The sequence below is a fragment of the Pelodiscus sinensis genome, chromosome 13 (genome assembly GCF_052426305.1).
Source record: "Pelodiscus sinensis isolate ZL-2025 chromosome 13, ASM5242630v1, whole genome shotgun sequence".
In the NCBI taxonomy this organism is placed as follows: domain Eukaryota; kingdom Metazoa; phylum Chordata; order Testudines; family Trionychidae; genus Pelodiscus; species Pelodiscus sinensis.
The window spans coordinates 31,109,988-31,129,535 of NC_143064.1; the positions used below are offsets into that span (position 1 = coordinate 31,109,988).

Consider the following 19,548-nt stretch of genomic DNA (forward strand, 5'->3'; position numbering starts at 1 on the left):
ATGATGCCATCTCTTCTCCTATAAGTTCCTGTGGAACTCTATTGTCTTCAAAGTATGACCGCGCTGATTCTACGCCAGGACTTGTATAGTGCTGAGGAATTCTGCAATTGGAACATGGACCTAGCCTGTTCCTACAAGGACTTACACACATGATTAACTCAATGTATGTGATTAGTCCCTTAATAAGATTGTTCTATGTTTGTACAGTGCCTAGCAGACTGGGTCCTGGTCCAAGATTGGAGAGCTCCTATAACAAGTTAAGCACGTCTGTAGTCTTTGCAAGACTGGAGTCTTATGAAACAACTCCATTGATGAGGAAGAAGAAAGAATTCAACCTATCTCACTCTAGTAGTGCTTATTCAGCAATGCTACCAGGAATAAAATAAAATAATCTGCTATTGTGCCTAAAGAAAGCAGATCTACAAGGAGCAACTCTGTGGAGCAAAAAGGTGACATTTCTGCACAATAAATTTTCAGAGTAGAACTGCACTGCAACATGCCTGTGTCTGCTTAACCAATAGGCAGTAGCAAAGTATAACTTGTCTAACAATTCAAGAGCTTCATACCTTTAAAAAAAATCACCCCAGAGGATAAATATATGTGAAAATGTTACAATTGTTTAGCTGCAGCTGCACGTTTGGATATACAAACACTTTTTAGCTCTAACTAGATTTGTGTTTTTACTGTCCTGTACATTTACCATCAGACTTCTATTTGTTTCATGAAAATATAAATTCCTGCTTCTAAAGAGATAATTTACTAACCCTGACAAGCTGCAAGGCCTCTGAAATGCCAAAAGGTATTAAGTCCAGAAATAGTTGTAACCAGATGCAAAACATTATTCTTTCCAACCAAAGTCCTTCCTTGACACTTGGTACATATATGCATACATTGTTAAAGAGAAATCGAGCAATGGTTACTTGCACTTTTTAATATATTTTAAATTTGTAAACACTTTGTAGAATGTATTCAGCCCATAAGTTGTCAGGGTGAAATAAAACAATGGCCAAGATCTCTCCTATGCGGAGATTTCCCAACAGCTTTGTGCTTTAGAAAGAAAAACAAAAAAACTCTGAGGACCACAGGCAAAAACAGTATAAACGGAACCATCTGACTGGGGATTGTAAATGACCAATGATGTCTAAGCTATGTAAGCGTTGTGCCAGACTGGCCTGAGATTAAGTTACAGCGTGAAATGACCTCACAGCCTACACAGAACTGAGCTCTTCTTTAGCTCTGGCAATTACATTAATCAGGATTTTTACCATTCCTATGTCTACATTTCTTTCTGTGCAGCTCTTCAAAGTTTATCAAATCGCTGAGCTTTGATAAGGGTTTGATATTCAGACCCTTACATGCTGTTTGGGACCTTGATAACTATGTTCAGTGCATAATATAGGCAGTAACTGAAAATGTTTATAAAAAAGATGATAAAAATCAGACAAAGAGGCTGCCTGTCTGCAGCCATCTGTTGTGTTATGTTTGACAAGCTCCGAGAGAGGAGAAACGTTATCTGAGGACTGAATAACTTCCTAAAGTGAGAGAGATTTGGGTAAGTTCATTTGTTTTTTCTGTACCTTTTCTTCCTGTTAAACAACTGTTTCCCATTACTGACACACAAAGAAAGGAAGCAATGTTCATCCCAAGCACCAAATATTACAGAAAACAAGCATCATCTGATGGTGATGGGGGAGAAGGGATTTGAGTTTAAAATGGGCTATTGTTGATAGCTGTGTGACAGAATAGCTGTTCTAAGCAACTTATCAAAAAAATTAGATAGAGTTTCCAGCAGATTTATTTCTATGCTGTCTCTTCCAAGACCCATCCCCCTTACTGCAGGTAACACCTTACCACAGCTGTGCTATATCATTTGCTATCATATTTATTCTTTTTAGGGGGACATTAGTTTGTAAGAAGTACATTTTTAGCCAACTACCAAAGATGAAAGCCTCCAAACTAAGCTGGAATCTGAAAGAATACTTAGAAAGTTATACAAAGGCAGAAAGAAAATGCATTTACATTGATCCTCAGAGGAAAAAGCTGGCAAAGCAGACGGTGAAATAAAACAGTTGGAGGGAAACACATGCCCTACAATTCCTTCACAAGTATCATTTTCAATGGTCTTGAGAGCCTGAAAACAGCTCTGCTTTTTTTGGATTAAAATGAGTTGATTTAACTGTAAATTAGCAACAGATGATATGTGAGACTGTGTGTTACAGTATTTACAGTGTTTGGCCATATTTTCCACTCCCCCAAAATTAGAGCACAATACAGTTAAGAAATATTTATCCACATATTTAAATCAATCTAGAATTAGAAACACTCTGTATATTACCAGTGCCATCACTGCCAGATTTTAATTAATCCTTTAGCAACAAGGTTCCAGTTCAGCAAAGTATTGCAACACATGCCTCAAGTTAAATGCTTTGCTGTATAAAGATAGGTTTAAGCATGTGCTATATGTTTTCCTGAATCAGGGCCCAAATCCTGAAATGATAAACAAAGAGTAGTTATGAAACACAGGTGAGCCCTCATATGACAAATGAAATTACACATATGTAAATTGCGTTAATGGATTGATTTCAAATAGGAGGCAGCCATTGTAATTCATGCAGTGGCTATAGGTTATCTACTTTGGTTAAGAAAAAGGGGCCAACTGCTATTCTCATTCACATTGCTGCAGACCCACAGGGCCAAATTCAATGACAAGAGCGTAAGTGGGCATCTTTCTTGAGTTCAGGAGAGTTTCACCCATTTAAACAAGCAGGAAAGTCTGCTGACTACAAGCAGTTTGTACTGACATGAATGTGAGCAAAATTCTGCCTCAGTTGATTCTTAAGGAAATTTTCATAATTGAATTCCTTATAGAACAGACACATCAAAGAGGAAGTTTCCTCTCTTTGTTAGCTTATGCATAAAGGATAGTTATAGATTGGTGCCTAAATAAAGAAAAGGTTACAGTGAAGCACAAAAACATGTTTTCATATCGTTTTTCCCCTCAGCGTAATGAAAATTTGTTGTTATTTCACAATCTGCTCACTCATTTTTGCAACCAGTTCATTTTACACTTGAAACACCTTGGGCAAATTGAATTCAAACAGGGTGGGAACTATTCTGATAAATAATTACCTATTTTAACTTCAAGATACATTTGATCAAATTCTGCTACCGGTTATAATGCCCCCAACACCACTATATACCCACTAAAACAATACAATTAGACTTATTACTTCTTTCCCAGGTATATGCATTGAAAACCTTCTACAGGGTGCCAAAATGCATACAGATCCTGACTTCAGTTGTAATCCTACATGCAGCTAAATCCTACAGCCCTTACTCACACAAACATGCCATTAAAGACAATGCTGGCTTTGCCTGAGTAAGGAAAGTGGCAAAATTTTACAGACATTTCTAAAATGATGCCGGAAAACACTGTAGGAAGAGCTGCCTCACTGAACCTCTGTTCTTACATAAAGCTGAGTTTCCCTTCATTTACATCCTGAGTAAGAGCATCATACTTTGAGCCAAAACACTTTGATATTTTCAAGCTGTCTTGTTCTCAGACAATCTTGTACTGTCAAAGGGCGACATCATGGCAGGTAGTATTAGTATTGACTTTACTTCCTTCAGCTGTATTATGATATATGGATGAGTATGCATATTATACATGTGTGTTGCTCTGCCTGTCTGGTTCATTCTTCAAAGCAAACTATGCACAGTGAATTCATTCAATAAATACATCCCTTTTTTGCAGTTCATGAATTATCAAAACCAACTGATTTTTTAAAAATTGTGGGTTAGAGTTGTTTGACAGAATGGTTATGGAAACAAACTTCAGTCTCTCAGTTGTGTGCAGATGCAATGCTTGGGCTACTTATTCTTCATTACTTGTTGAGAGCCTTGTCACAAGAGTCATGTTATTGTTTCTGCTTCTTGATTAGACTACTACTGAAACTTTCAAACAGGCAGCTAATGAATAGCAAACATTCTTACCCAGGCTTGAATGGGGGTCTCCATAGCAGCAGTCAAGCCCAAAGCATTTATGTGAATAGATATATATCTACTATATATGTGAGCGAGTTTGTCCGTGCATCTCTCTGTTTGTTCAAAAACCCCTAAATGGTAAGAGCTGTGACCACCAAATTTGGTATTCAGCTTCCTCTTACCATAACTTAAAGCAAGGTAAGTGTTTGACTGTGCCAGAAAAATGGGAAGTACCCAGAATGGGATTACATCTCATAAAACCATACAGAAAAGACATACCCCCTGTCCAGGACTGCCCAAACCCTGAAAATCCCACTGCCCAGGCACCCTATAGAGTGGGTGGGTGGGGGGGGGCTAAAGCCTCTCCCCCCCCCCGATTTATATGGGAACATTGCTGACTGTTCCCCTTTATCATGGAGCAAGGGGAAAGTGCACAATTTGCTACATTGCTCACTCTGGTTGGAGTGTTGAAGGGGCAAATGAATCTGAACCTGCCCCAGCTGGGAGCTATGCACCCCTCCGCTGGCTGTGCCTGCTGGAGCTGCAACAGCCATGGAGAGGCACTTTTCACCTGGCCTCAAGTTGCTGCCATGAGAGAGGGATGAGGTTGTCCCCTCTCACAGGGGAAGCCTGCATACTGAACCCCTCATTCCCACCCCTACCCCAGAGCAATGATTTCAATGAAGAAAAACAAAAAATAATTGAGTTAAGAGCCTGAGCAACAATGGGTAAACCTTCTAGTCTGTAAATATAGAAAAATAGGGGTTGAAACGCCAATCAAGATTTTTAAAAATAAGTAGTCATTGGAACTCATCTTTAAGCACCCTAATTGGCATGCCCTCAAAGAGGATGGGTTTTCTAGAATCAAGGAGCATCTGCCATTTGAAAAATAGGATTCTAAAGGTGATGTTGTGTTTCTTGGTATAAAAAGAAGCTGGATAATAAATACTCTTGCTGGAAATGTAGAACACAACACTGCTTTATTGCTCAGAAATCAGAATGAGAACTCACAAGAACACAAAGCGGAGAAAGAGAAAACAGGCTACTCCATGAAATAGAGAGGCACAACTCACCCCCACCTTAATCTTCTAGATAGACTGTCAGCTACTAGGCTTAGATTATATGTTTTCCTATGGAGTCCCTTAGCCTGCAAGCATGATGAGAAAACACCTAACAATTTAAAGTAGCAAATTACAATTTCAAGACAGCACATCTGAGCACAAAAATGTTGAGGAATCTATAGTCAGACACTTTTAAAAATCATGGCTATTGATTTAACCCAACAGTCAAGCAATGTAACCAGACACTGTTTGATAGCATTTAGCCAGATGTACTGGAGAGAGGGAGGCAATCAAACTTAGAAACCCAAAACTTCAGGTTTCTTAGTCTTGTGTATCATGCTACCTTGTACTCACATAAGGACCAAACAGGCTAAACTGTACGAAAATACACCATGCAGAGAGCCACATAAGCCAACATCACAGATTTGTTGGTATAAGACCAATAGCATCCTAATAACTTTAATGTTAGATATATTGCTTCTTCCAGCTGAGAGACAAATAAGTGTATAAGTATGATATTTATTCCTGCTAACTTCCCAGCTACAACAAATGACATTGCAATATTTGTTATAACTGGGAAGATGGCAGGCATAAATACATTTCTAAAGGATATAGAATCATAGAATACTAGGACTGGAAGGGACCTCGAGAGATCATCGAATCCAGTCCCCTGACCTCATGGCAGGACCCAGTACTGTCTAGACCATCCCTGATAGACATTTATCTAATCTACTCTTAAATATCTCCAGAGATGGAGAGTCCATATCCTCCCTAGGCAACTTATTCCAGTGTTTAACCACCTTGACAGTTAGGAACTTTTTTCCTAATGTCCAACTTATACCTCCCTTGCTGCAGTTTAAGCCCATTGCTTCTTGTTCTATCCTCAGAGGCCAGGAAGAACAATTTTTCTCCCTCCTCCTTGTGACACCCTTTTAGATACCTGAAAACTGCTGTCATGTCCCCTCTCAATCTTCTCTTTTCCAAACTAAACAAGCCCAATTATTTCAGTCTTCCTTCACAGGTCATGTTCTCTAGACCTTTAATCATTCTTGTTGCTCTTCTCTGGACCTTCTCCAATTTCTCCACATCTTTCTTGAAATGTGGTGCCCAGAACTGGACACAATACTCCAACTGAGGCCTAATCAGTGCAGAGTAGAGCGGAAGAATGACTTCTCATGTCTTTCTCACAACACACCTGTTAATGCATCTCAGAATAATGTTTGCTTTTTTTTGGAACAGCATCACACTGTTGACTTATATTTAGTTTGCGGTCCACTATAACTCCTAGATCCCTTTCTGCCGTACTCCTTCCCAGACAATCGCTTCCCATTCTGTATGTGTGAAACTGATTTTTCCTTCCTAAGTAGAGCACTCTGCATTTCTCCTTACTAAACTTCATCCTGTTTACCTCAGACCATTTCTTCAATTTGTTCAGATCATTTTGAATTATGACTCTGTCCTCCAAAACAGTTGCAACCCCTCCCAGCTTGGTATCATCTACAAACTTAATAAGTGCACTCTCTATGATGATATCTAAATCGTTGATGAAGATATTGAACAGAACCTGTCCCAAAACAGACCGTAGGGACGGAACCCCACTTGTTATACCTTTCCCGCAGGATTGTGAACCATTAATAACTGCTCTCTGAGAATGGTTATTCATCCAGTTATGCATCCACTTTATAGTTGGCCCATCTAAGTTGTATTTGCCTAGTTTATTGATAAGAATATCATGCAAGATTGTATCAAATGCCTTACTAAAGTCTAGGTATACCACGTCCACTGCCTCCCCCCTATCCTATCAAAGAAAGCTATGAGATTGGTTTGACATGATTTGTTCTTTACAAATCCATGCTGGCTCTTCCCTATCATCTTATTATTTTCCAGGTGTTTGCAGATGATTTCTTTAATTACTTGCTCCATTATCTTTCCTGGCACAGATGTTAAACTGACTTGTCTGTAGTTTCCTGGGTTGTTCTTATTTCCCTTTTTATAGATGGGCACTATATTTGCCCTTTTCCAGTCTTCTGGAATCTCTCTTGTCTTCTATGATTTTCCAAAGATGATAGCTAAAGGCTCAGATACCTGCTCTATCAGCTCCTTGAGTATTCTACAAAAGCGACGAGGAGTCCTGTGGCACCTTGTAGACTAACTGAAGTGTAGGAGCATAAGCTTTCGTGGGCAAAGACCTACTTTGTCAGATGCATGTAGTGGAAATTTCCAGAGGCAGGAATAAATATGCAGGCCAGGATCAGGCTGGAGATGACCAGGTGGATCCAATCAAGGAGGATGAGGCCCACTTCTAGCAGCTGATCTGGAGGTGTGAATTCCAAGAGAACAGAAGCAGCTTCTGTTCTCTTGGAATTCACACCTCCAGATCAGCTGCTAGAAGTGGGCCTCATCCTCCTTGATTGGATCCACCTGGTCATCTCCAGCCTGATCCTGGCCTGCATATTTATTCCTGCCTCTGGAAATTTCCACTACATGCATCTGACGAAGTGGGTCTTTGCCCACGAAAGCTTATGCTCCTACACTTCAGTTAGGCTGTGTCCAGACTCCATGCCTCCGTCGACGGAGGCATGTAGATTAGCCAGCTCGGAAGAGGGAAATGAAGCCGCGATTAAAATAATCGCGGCTTCATTTAAATTTAAATGGCTGCCCCGATCTGCCGATCAGCTGTTTGTCGGCAGATCGGGAGAGTCTGGACGCGATGCCCCGACAAAGAAGCCTTTCTTCATCGACACAGGTAAGCCTCGTGAAACCAGGTTTACCTGTGTCGATGAAGAAAGGCTTCTTTGTCGGGGCATCGCGTCCAGACTCTCCCGATCTGCCGACAAACAGCTGATCGGCAGATCGGGGCAGCCATTTAAATTTAAATGAAGCCGCGATTATTTTAATCGCGGCTTCATTTCCCTCTTCCGAGCTGGCTAATCTACATGCCTCCGTCGACGGAGGCATGGAGTCTGGACACAGCCTTAGTCTATAAGGTGCCACAGGACTCCTCTCGCTTTTGCAGATTCAGACTAACACGGCTACCCCTCTGATACTTGAGTATTCTAGGATGCATTTCATCAGGCCCTGGTGACTTGCAGACATCTAACTTTTCTAGGTGATTTTTAACTTGTTCTTTTTTTATTTTATCTTCTAAACCTACCTCCTTCCTGCTAGCATTCACTATGTTAGGCATTCCTTCATCAGACTTCTCGGTGAAGACCGAAACAAAGACGTCATTAACCATCTCTGCCATTTCCAAGTTTCCTGTTACTGTTTCTCCCTCCTCACTGAGCAATGGGCTTGGTCTTCCTCTTGCTTCTAATATATTTATAGAATGTCTTCTTGTTTCCCTTTATGCCTGTAGCTAGTTTGAGTTGGTTTTGTGCCTTTGCCTTTTTAATCTTGCCCATTTATTTGTCTATATTCATCCTTTGTAATTTGTCCTGGTTTCCATTTTTAATATGACTCCTTTTTTATTTTTAGATCATGCAAGATCTCTTAGTTAAGCCAAGGTGGTCTTTTGCCATATTTTCCTACACAGCGGAATAGCTTGCTTTTGGGCCCTTAATAATGTCACTTTGAAAAAATGCCAACTCTCTTCAGTTGTTTTTCCTCTCAGTCTTGCCTCCCATGGGACCTTATATACCAGCTCTCTGAGCTTTACAAAATCTGCCTTCCTGAAATCCATTGTCTCTAATTTGCTGTTCTCCCTTCTGCCATACCTTAGAATCACAAACAATATGATTTCATGATCACTTTCACACAAGCTACCTTTCACTTTCAAATTCTCAACCAGTTCCTCCCTTTGTTAAAATCAAATCTAGAACAGCTTCCCCCAGTAGTTTTTTCAACCTTCTGAAATAAAAAGTTGTCTTCAATGCAGTCCAAGATCTTATTGGATAGTCTGTGACCTACTGTGTTAGTTTCCCAACATATATCTGTGTAGTTAAAGTCCCCCACCACCACCAAATCCTGCTCTTTGGATGATTTTGTTAGTTGTTTATAAAAAGCCTCATCCACCTCTTCCTCATGGGTAGGTAGCCTGTAGTAGACACCTAGCATGACATCACCCTTGTTTTTTATCCCTTTTAGCCTAACCCAGAGACTCACAATACATCCGTCTCCTACGTCAATCTCCACCTCAGTCCACGTGTGTACATTTTTAATATATAAGGCAACACCTCTTCCCTTTTTCCCCTGCCTGTCCATCCTGAGTAAGCTGTACCCTTCTATACCAATATTCCAATCATGTGTATTATCCACCAAGTCTCTGTGATGCCAACGATGTCATAATTGTATTTATTTATTAGCACTTCCAATTCTTCCTGCTTATTACCCATACTTCTTGCATTTGTATACAGGCATCTAAGATACTGATTTGGTCTTCCCTCCCAGTTCTGCCTTGTCTCTCCTTTCTCTCTACCATTATAGCCCACACTCCCTCCCATTTCCTATCCATCTCCCAGGTCTCCATGTTCTTCACTTACTTGTGGGCTTTGGTCACCTGTCCCCGTCAAACCTAGTTTAAAGCCCTCCTCACTAGGTTAGGCAGTCTGTATCCAAATATGGTCTTCCCCTTCCTTGAAAGATGAACGCCATCCCTGTTTAGCAGTCGTTCCTAGAATAGCATCCCGTGGTCAGGGAAGCCAAAGCCCTCCTGGAGACACCATCTTCGCAGCCAGGCATTCAGTTCCAGGATTCACCTGTCTCTGCCTGGGTCCCTACCTTTGACAGGAAGGATCAATTACATATTGATACTTCAGCGCTAATGAGTTAGCAGTAATGTCAATGTAAGAAAGGTTACAGACATTTTTTGAAGTGACATGAATGGGAGAGCAGAGAGAGACAGATATGCATCTGGTCCGAAGTTTTACTTCTACTTAATTTGCTAATGGAAGGAAGAGAAAGAATTTTAATGTTTGTTGCAAAACTTTCTTATTCCTGAGCAGCTGGAAAATTGTATAATAGGCTGTCCAGAGCCATGAAATATAGATCTGAACTTCCCCAAAGCTTAGGCTCTTCTGTTCACATTTTGGCCTCATCTCTTGATAATTATTATTATAATTGTTAATTATTTCTGCTACTTAGATTTGGCTATTCAACATTATGTTGAAATAACTGCTTGTCGTGTAGATGCAGACTACATTATTTCAAAATAACATTAGTAGACGTACCCTTACTGGCTAGAACAGTTGCAGAGAGAGGATGAGTCTGATTTGCTGAGTCTGGATTTACTATGTAGAGATTATGACAGTGGCTCTCAACCTATTTACCACTGTGGGACACATATGCAGCTTTCTATGTGTTATATGGGCCACATCCATGCAATATACATACTACCTCTGCTGCCCTGAGAATGCCACATGGGTTGCAGCTGAGTGCTGGTACCAGTGCCTTAAAATGGCACATGTATTTTCCACTCACTTTAAGGGTACATGGAGACTACACGCCTTTTTCGAAAGAGGCTTTTTTGAAAGATACTTTGAAAGTATCTTTCAAAAAAGCCTCTTTTGAAAAAAAGTGTCTCGATTACAACCAGTACTTTCGAAAAAGCAAGCTGCTTTTTCGAGAGAGAACACCCAGGCAGTCTGGATGCTCTCTTTTGAAAAAGCCCAGTTTGCATTACGTAGCGCCTTTTTTTTTAAAGAGCACTTTTGAAAAAAGGTGTTATTCCTCGTAAAATGAGGTTTTCCACGGTTGAAAAAACTGCCACATTCTTTCAATTTACTTTCGAAAGAGCACAGCAGCAGTCTAGACGCAGGGGAAGTTTTTTTGAAAAAAGGCCACTTTTTTCGAAAAAACCCCTGTAGTCTAGACACACCCCAGGTGACCTTTACACTGCATGTACAAAGTAAAGAGAACTACAAGTAATTGTGACTCAGGCCCAGTATGTTTTAATTTTCATCCTTCCTTGTGCCCAGTAAGGATGTTAACCGGTTAATTGGTAAGCATGAGGCTTACTGGTATGCTTACCGGTGAAATCTGGTGGTAGCCAACCACAATGGCTGGAGCTGTCCTAGCCGTGGAGGGGCCAGCAGAAACGTTCCCTCTAATTTTTCCCACCATGAGCAGAATGAATTTTCTTTTATGCACCGATATGGAGGTGACGTGCGACACAGAGATAGTGTGTGACTCATCACCTACGTTTTGGTGCACATTATAAAATTGTTGTGGTGGGAATGGGGCCAAAGCATCTAGAGTGTACGAGGGGGCTCAGGCCTAGGGTGCAGGAGTACGAGGGCTCCAACTGTGGCTACAGTATAGGCCTGTTAGTTTGACATCTGTAATATGCAAGAGCTTGGAAAAAATTTGAAGGAGAAAGTAGTTAGAGACATTGAGGCTAATGGCAATTGGGACAAATTACAACATGGTTTTACAAAAGGTAGATCGTGCCAAACCAACCTGATCTCCTTTTTTGAGAAAGTAACAGATTTTTTAGATAAAAGAAATGCAGTGGATCTAATCTACCTCGACTTTAGTAAGGCATTTGATACAGTACCACATGGAGAATTATTGGTTAAATTGGAAAAGATAGGGATTAATATGAAAGTTGGGAGGTGGATAAGCAACTGGTTAAAGGGGAGACTACAGCGGGTCATACCGAAAGTCAAAATGTCAGGTTGGAGGAAGGTTACTAGCGGAGTTCCTCAGTTTTGGAGCCAATTTTATTTAATCTTTTTATTGCTGACCTTGGCACCAAAAGTGGAAGTGTCCTGATAAAATTTGTGGATGACACAAAGTTGGGAGGTATTGCCAATTCAGAAAAGGATCAGGATATCATACAGGAAGATCTGGATGACCTTGTAAATTGGAGTGATAGCAATAGAATGAAATTTAATAGTGAGAAGTGTAAGGTTATGCATTTAGGGATTAATAACAAGAATTTTAGTTCTAAGCTGGGGACACATCAGTTGGAAGGAACAGAGGAGGAGAAGGACCTCGGAGTCCTGGTTGATTATAGGATGACTATGAGCTGCCATTCTGACATGGATGTGAAAAAGGCTAATACGGTCTTGGGATGTATTAGGTGAGGTATTTCCAGTAGGGTTAAGGAGGTGTTAGTGCCATTATACAAGGCATTGGTGAGACCCCATTTGGAATACTGTGTGCAGTTCTGGTCTCCCATGTTTAAGAATCATAGAATCATAGAATCATAGAATAATAGGACTGGAAGGGACCTCAAGAGGTCATTGAGTCCAGCCCCCCGCCCTCAAGGCAGGACCAAGCTCCACCTACACCATCCCTGACAGATGTCTATCTAACCTGTTCTTAAATATCTCTGGAGAGGGAGATTCCACCACCTCCCTTGGCAATTTATTCCAACATTTGACCACCCTGACAGTTAGCAATTTTTTCCTAATGTCCAATCTAAACCTCCCCTGCTGCACTTTAAGCCCATTACTCCTTGTCCTGTCAACAGAAACCAAGAGGAACAAATTTTCTCCTTCCTCCTTGTGACACCCTTTTAGATATTTGAAAACCGCTATCATGTCCCCCCTTAATCTTCTTTTTTCCAAACTAAACAAGCCCAGTTCATGAAGCCTGGCTTCATAGGTCATGTTCTCTAGACCTTTAATCATTCTTGTCGCTCTTCTCTGTACCGTTTCCAATTTCTCCACATCTTTCTTGAAATGTGGCACCCAGAACTGGACACAGTACTCCAGCTGCGGCCTAACTAGTGCAGAGTAGAGCGGCAGAATGACTTCACGAGTTTTGCTTACAACACACCTGTTGATACAACCTAGAATCATATTTGCTTTTTTTGCAACAGCATCACACTGTTGACTCATATTCAACCTGTGGTCCACTATGACCCCTAGATCCCTTTCTGCCATGCTCCTTCCTAGACAGTCGCTTCCCATCTTGTATGTATGGAACTGATTGTTCCTTCCTAAGTGGAGCACTTTGCATTTCTCTTTATTAAACCTCATCCTGTTTACCTCTGACCATTTCTCTAACTTGCTAAGGTCATTTTGAATTATGTCCCTATCCTCCAAAGAAGTCGCAACCCCACCCAGTTTGGTATCATCTGCAAACTTAATAAGCGTACTCTCTATCCCAATATCTACATCATTGATGAAGATATTGAACAGTACGGGTCCCAAAACAGACCCTTGAGGAACTCCACTTGTTATCCCTTTCCAGCAGGATTTAGAACCGTTAACAACAACTCTCTGACTACGGTTATCCAGCCAATTATGCACCCACCTTATCGTGGCCCTATCTAAGTTATATTTGCCTAGTTTATCAATAAGAATATCACGCGAGACCGTATGAAATGCCTTACTAAAGTCTAGGTATATGACATCCACCGCTTCTCCCTTATCCACAAGGCTCGTTATCTTATCAAAGAAAGCTATCAGATTAGTTTGGCATGACTTGTTCTTCACAAACCCATGCTGGCTATTCGCTATCACTTTATTACCTTCCAAGTGTTTGCATATGATTTCCTTAATTACCTGCTCCATTATCTTCCCTGGGACAGACGTTAAACTGACCGGTCTATAGTTTCCTGGGTTGTTCTTATTCCCCTTTTTATAGATGGGCACAATATTTGCCCTTTTCCAGTCTTCTGGAATCTCCCCTGTCTGCCATGATTTTTCAAAGATCATAGCTAAAGGCTCAGATACCTCCTCTATCAGCTCCTTGAGTATCCTGGGATGCATTTCATCAGGACCTGGTGACTTGCTGACATCTAACTTTCCTAGGTGATTTTTAACTTGTTCTTTGTGTATCCTATCTTCTAAACTTACCCTCTCAAGAAGGATGAATTTAAACTGGAACAGGTACAAAGAAGGGCCACTAGGATGATCCGAGGAATGGAAAACCTGTCTTATGAAAGGAGACTCAAGGAGCTTGGCTAGTTTACCTTAACCAAAAGAAGGCTGAGGGGAGATATGATTGTGCTCTTTAAATATATTAGAGGGATAAATACCAGGGAGGGAGAGGAATTATTTAAGCTTAATACCAATGTGGACACAAGAACAAATGGATATAAGCTGGCTAGTAAGAAGTTTAGACTTGAGATTAGATGAAGGTTTCTAACCATTAGAGGAGTGAGGTTCTGGAACGGCCTTCCAAGGGAAGCTTCAGGATTAAACTAGATGGGTTTATGAAGGGGATGGTTTGATGAGATAACTTGATCTTGATAACTAATTGACCATTCATTATCAGTGGTAAATAGGTCAATGGAGGGATGATAGGAGTTACTATAGAGAACTTTCCGGGTGTCTGGCTGGTGAGTCTTGCCCACATGCTCAGGGTTCAGCTGATCGCCATATTTGGGGTTGGGAAGGAATTTTCCTCCAGGGTAGATTGGCAGAGGCCCTGGAGGTTTTTCGCCTTCCTCTGTAGCATGGGGTACAGATCACAGCTGGAGGATTCTCTGCGTCTTGGGGCTTTCAAACTATTTGAAGGCTTCAATATCTGAGATATAGGTGAGAGGATTATTCTAGGAGGGGGTGGGTGGGTGAGATTCTGTGGCCTGCATTGTGCAGGGTGTCAGACTAGATGATCATGATCGTCCCTTCTGACCTTGGAGTCTATGAGTAAGGTGGGGCTGGGGATGAGGGGTTTGGAATGCACAAGTGGGACTACAGGTTTGGGGAGGGGCTCAGGGCTGGGCAGGTATGTGTGTGCAGGAGGGGGATACAGGCTCTGGACTGGGGGTGTGAGTGTACGGACTGGACTTTAGTGTAGGGTGAGGGACTGGGGCTCAAGGCTTACCTGGGTGGCTCTGTGCTGGGGCTGGCATCCGCAGCAGCGTCAGGGTCTGGGGAGAGAGCTCTCTCCCTGCAGCAGCCCTGAGCCCTAGCACGAGGCTTAATGGGAAGCTCTGCAGCACTTACGCTGATGGGCTGGGTGGCAGGACTCCATAGCCATGGTGGGACCTCACAGCTGGGGTGGGACTGGCAGCAGGATCTCACAACTACAACGGGACCTCAGAGTTGAAGCTGTGGTGGAGCTGGGCCGCAGGCCCTAATTTAAAATGGCTAACTGGTTAAACATTAGCATTTAACTGGTCAACGGTTTTAACATCCTTAGTGATCAGATAAGGAGTTTGAAACTGAATCTATTTACAATATGTTGAAGTAAAATGCTGTCTCCCCTCTGTGTCATCTGTAGTGCTCAAACATTGTGGAGCCCATAAACCAATCAACTATGCTAGAGTACTGATTTCCTATGAAAAGTGCCTATTTAGAGCCCAACTCCAGGAGTTCTGAGTACCCATCCTTCCCCTCCAGGATCAGGCCCTCAGGTTGCTAGCATAGGTGCCTAGGTTAGCACATGGGATGCACTGCCCTCCTGTGCACCCACCAAAATTTCAATTGATAAATAGGGCGCCTCCACACGCCCCCTGCCTGCCCTTCTGGGTGGCCCTCCCTGCACCCATAATAGTAAGAATCTATGTTTCTAGAGTTTTAAATCTGAACTGAATGAGGCCCCAAAGCTTCAAAAAGATTTTATTTTAAATTGCTTTCTTATTTCAGACTCCCTATTTGTGTAAATTGTTTGTAAGCTCTTCTTACACAGTGATTCATTCATAGCAGCATTGGCTTCTAGATTTCCTGCACCTACTGCAATCATTAGTCCAGCTGCAAAACCCTCTTTAATCCATGCAATGGTTTGTGTCTTGTGGACGTTTTGTGGGTTTCTTTCGCGCTCTAAGCTCCATTTGGGCTATTTATAAATGTCATTTTCAAGTGTTGTACTCTGTTAAAACTGAAATCATGGTTGTTTTACACTGTATATTTATACAGACATGTGGCTGGTCAAGAAGCAGAGAAACCTTAGTTCTGAATATAGTCAATTCAGTTTAGAGCTGTGTACCCAGAATAGCCTCTGCTGCGGCAGATCCTCCCAGGTATGTTATTTTTTTTAATTTAAAATATATCAACTTACAGAAACACAATCAAGACTGACAGGATAGAGCCATCCGAGACCCACTTGCATCTGACGAAGTGGGTCTTTGCCCATGAAAGCTTATGCTCCAACACGTCTGTTAGTCTATAAGGTGCCACAGGACTCCTCGCTGCTTTTGCAGGATAGTGCCAGATTCTTTTCCACTTCATGCACTATGGGTACGCTTGTGATCACAAACCGTCTAGGGCCCTCGGAATGGTGGTGGAAGGTCACTCAGCACACCTGCAATTATGACCATGGTAAATGACTTGTTTTGTGACAGATGGTAGATTTGTCATTTTCAAGAGAACACTGATTTCAGGGCAGGTTACATGGCAGGTTAATTACATACATAATGGGAGTTCCCATCCCTAAAAGCAAGACTTGTTGGCACTCAAACATCTTGCCTATGGCATTTGGACCTGACCAGAATTCTAGCTGAATCACTCAGTTCCTCGCACAGGCTCTTCAAGAGCATGCAGTAGTATGCCTGTTGCACCTGTGCTAGAAGAGACGCAGAATTCTTCCCTGGGCCATTGACTGGTGTAGAATATGGGGGCGGGACCATAGATTTACTCTCATTCCTTCCCTCCTCTTTCTGAGCACATATTTCCTGCAGAAGCCTCAGAAGGGAGCAGGTGCTATGCTCTACAGGTATGCTTGCAGAGCAGCTGGAGCACGCTTAATAACACAGGTAGACAAGCATGTTTCGAGCCGAGCTAGCACATGTCTATCCACTCTGAGAAGCAAGTTCCCAGCTGAAGTGTAGGTTGACCATCAGTGTGACCATGATTAGCCCTTATGCAGGGGAGCAAAGGAAGGGGATGCTCCTAATGCCTTTCCCTGGATGCACAGCCAAGCAGAGGCTTGCCAGAATTTGGCCACAGAATGGAAATGGAAGGTGCTGAGAGATTAGGGACATTACTCTCTTTTAAGCTGCCAAACCAAACAAAGCTCTCCAGCTCCCCTCCTCCCACAGGAAGGGCACCATCAGAATTCCCCTTCCTGGCCTCCCTTCTCCTAGAAGGAAGGACACTTCCCCTCCCAGTTATTCCCCAGGGCCATGTTACACTACCGATAGGATTGAAGCAGCCGCAGTCGATCTTGCAGGGTTTGAATTAGTGGGTCTAGTGAAGACACACTAATTCGAACTGAGAGGGGTGCTCCCGTGGATGCCAGTAGTCCTGCTTCTACGAGGAGTAAGGGAAGTCGAAGGGAGAGTGTGTTCCCACTGACCTCCTGCAGTGTGGATAGCGCCAAAATTCGAGTTAAGATATTTTGATGTAAGCTACACAATTAATGTAACTAAAGTTGCCTATCTTAATTCATGAAGCACATGACCAGGCAAACAAGCAGGCAGGCTGGGAAACATTTTAAGCTCTGCAGGCAGGCAAGCTAGTTTGGCAGTTGACAAGTAAGTCTCTTGGCCTCAGCCTGCTTCCGATATCCCAGACCTTTCCTGCCCCAACTGTCCCCCTCTTACACTTATACCCCCTCCCAGATCTGGCACCCCAATCTCCTGCCCCAGATCACAATCTCCTCTTACCCTAGGTCACATCCCAAACCCTGCACTCCAGGCCTCTGCCCTATGTAACAACTGCCTGCTTCATCCCAATTCCCTCCAGACTCCAGTCTCCCTCCTGCAACCCAGTCCCTTACCCCAAACTCCCTTCTGCACCCAACCTCCGTCCCCGACCCCACATCTCTATTAATATCATGGACGAGTGTGGCCCTCCATCACTTTCCAAAATCTTGCAGTGGCCCCCCCATCAAAAATTATTGCCCACCCCTGTTCTAAAATGAACTGTGCCATTTTAGAAGATGCTTGTTTAATTGGTATTTTAATTGTATTAAATTTAATTGATATTTAATTTAATTGGAGCTTCTGAGGTGGAAAACAAATGAGGCATAGTATATAGATCTTGTACCAAAATAGCTGACGGTCACAATGTTCCCTCCAATTTTCCCCAGGCAAGTGTGGAATGAATTTTTTTATGTGAAGAAATATGGAGATGTTCTGTGGCAGGGGTCGTGCCGACAGGTTCCAAGTGTGAGAGGGAGCTCAGGGCTGGGGAAGAAGGCTGAGAGAGGTGGGAGTGAGGGCTCTTGAGGGGAGTGAGGGCTCCAGGGTAGAACCAGGGGTGAGGGACTTGGGGTGCAGGCTGCCTCCAGGGCTGCAGTGAGGACTCTCCCCAGCCCTCTCCCCCAAAGCAGTCCAGGACTGGGGCTGAAGAAGAGGCACTTCTCTCTACCAGAGCTGGTCCAGGGCTGGGGAGAGGTGCGTAGCCCTTGCTAGACTACCATGTGGCTGCGTGGCTCAAAAGGGATTTAATTCACTGATACCCCACAAAGACTCTAGAGCACCATAAAGTTGTGTTCCCTCCAACTGTGAGAAGAGCAAGATATAATTTTCAGCCCAGTTCTCCCCTCCTTTGCAACCAGGAGGAGTTCAGCTGCAGTAAATGAAATTGCACATGTAAAACTTACATAAGCGAGAGGGGAATTAAACCTTTAATCATCCAGCAGAAAGTAATCCTCCATAAAACAGGTGAAGTAAGAGCCAGAGGTTGTAAATTAGGATTCTCATCACTGGATTGGCCCTTCAATAAGGAGGCAAGCTTAAAACTAGGCACAGGAACTAGGAACTCTGATCAGGCCATTTGGAAGCTTTCTGTACTACATGCAGCTATAAAAACCACTAGGGTTGCCAGGTGTCCGGTTTTGAATCTGACAGTCCAGTATTTGAGTTTTCTGTTCGGGAAACAAATGGAGAAAATATAAATGAGAAAATATAAATGTCCATTATTTTCTAAATAAGATGTAATGTAGATTGTGATGTAATGTCAAGTGTGTCAGGTATTTTTGTTGAAACCACCTGGCAATCCTAAAAACCACACTCAGGATGCCTTACACAGCTCCATACAAAAGCTCAGCAAACCTTTAGCTTGTAAAAGTGTGAGTCAGTACGTGAACTGAAATACAAATCTTTGCAATTTATTCAAAAATTAGTCCTTCAGTTCTGACAATTGATCCAGTACAATTGTTGATCTAATACAAAATTGATTATACTCAAACAAGATGAAAGTGCACCATGCATGGTTTTTAGTTTCAGCAAGGCCAGTGCTGCATAGCTATTTGAACAATACAATTTTAAATTAAATTAAACAATCATCATTATAATGGATCATGGTCCTGGTGCAAAGATAAAGCAAATTATGATGAGGAGAACAGTGTTCCTAGACTTCATGTTAAAGATGATGTACCGGGGGAGGGGAAGTTGCAGTAAAAATGGGGCCTTTATAACTATTTTGTGGTAAATAAAGAAGACTTGACAAGTGTATGTTGGTGGGTGGTTTTGTTTTTTTAATATGCCTCTTTCCTCCTCTCTCCCTCAGTATTATGTTAGAAATTTCTAGTCAGTCTGCCAAACTCTATGACTAGAGAATTAGCCTCATAAGAACCAAGAAAGAGAAATACGAACTGAACAGAGATGGGAAGGAAAAAATACATTAAACTAATAAATTAGACTAACTAAAACTCTGTTTTATTTTGTTTGTTTTTAAAACATATATTTAACATTAATGCTTAGATTCTGGAGAAAGAAAAT

The 19,548-nt window shown here is 42.1% G+C and overlaps 1 protein-coding gene across 1 annotated transcript in view; it reads left to right on the forward strand.

Moving 5' to 3' along the window:
• The first annotated feature begins 1,217 nt into the window (after positions 1–1,217).
• LPAR4 (lysophosphatidic acid receptor 4) overlaps positions 1,218–19,548 on the forward strand; it is a 62,782-nt gene continuing 44,451 nt past the window's right edge. The window contains exon 1 of the mRNA XM_006113666.5: positions 1,218–1,552. The gene's annotated coding sequence lies outside the window, so the exon portion shown is untranslated. The remainder of the gene's footprint in view (positions 1,553–19,548) is intronic.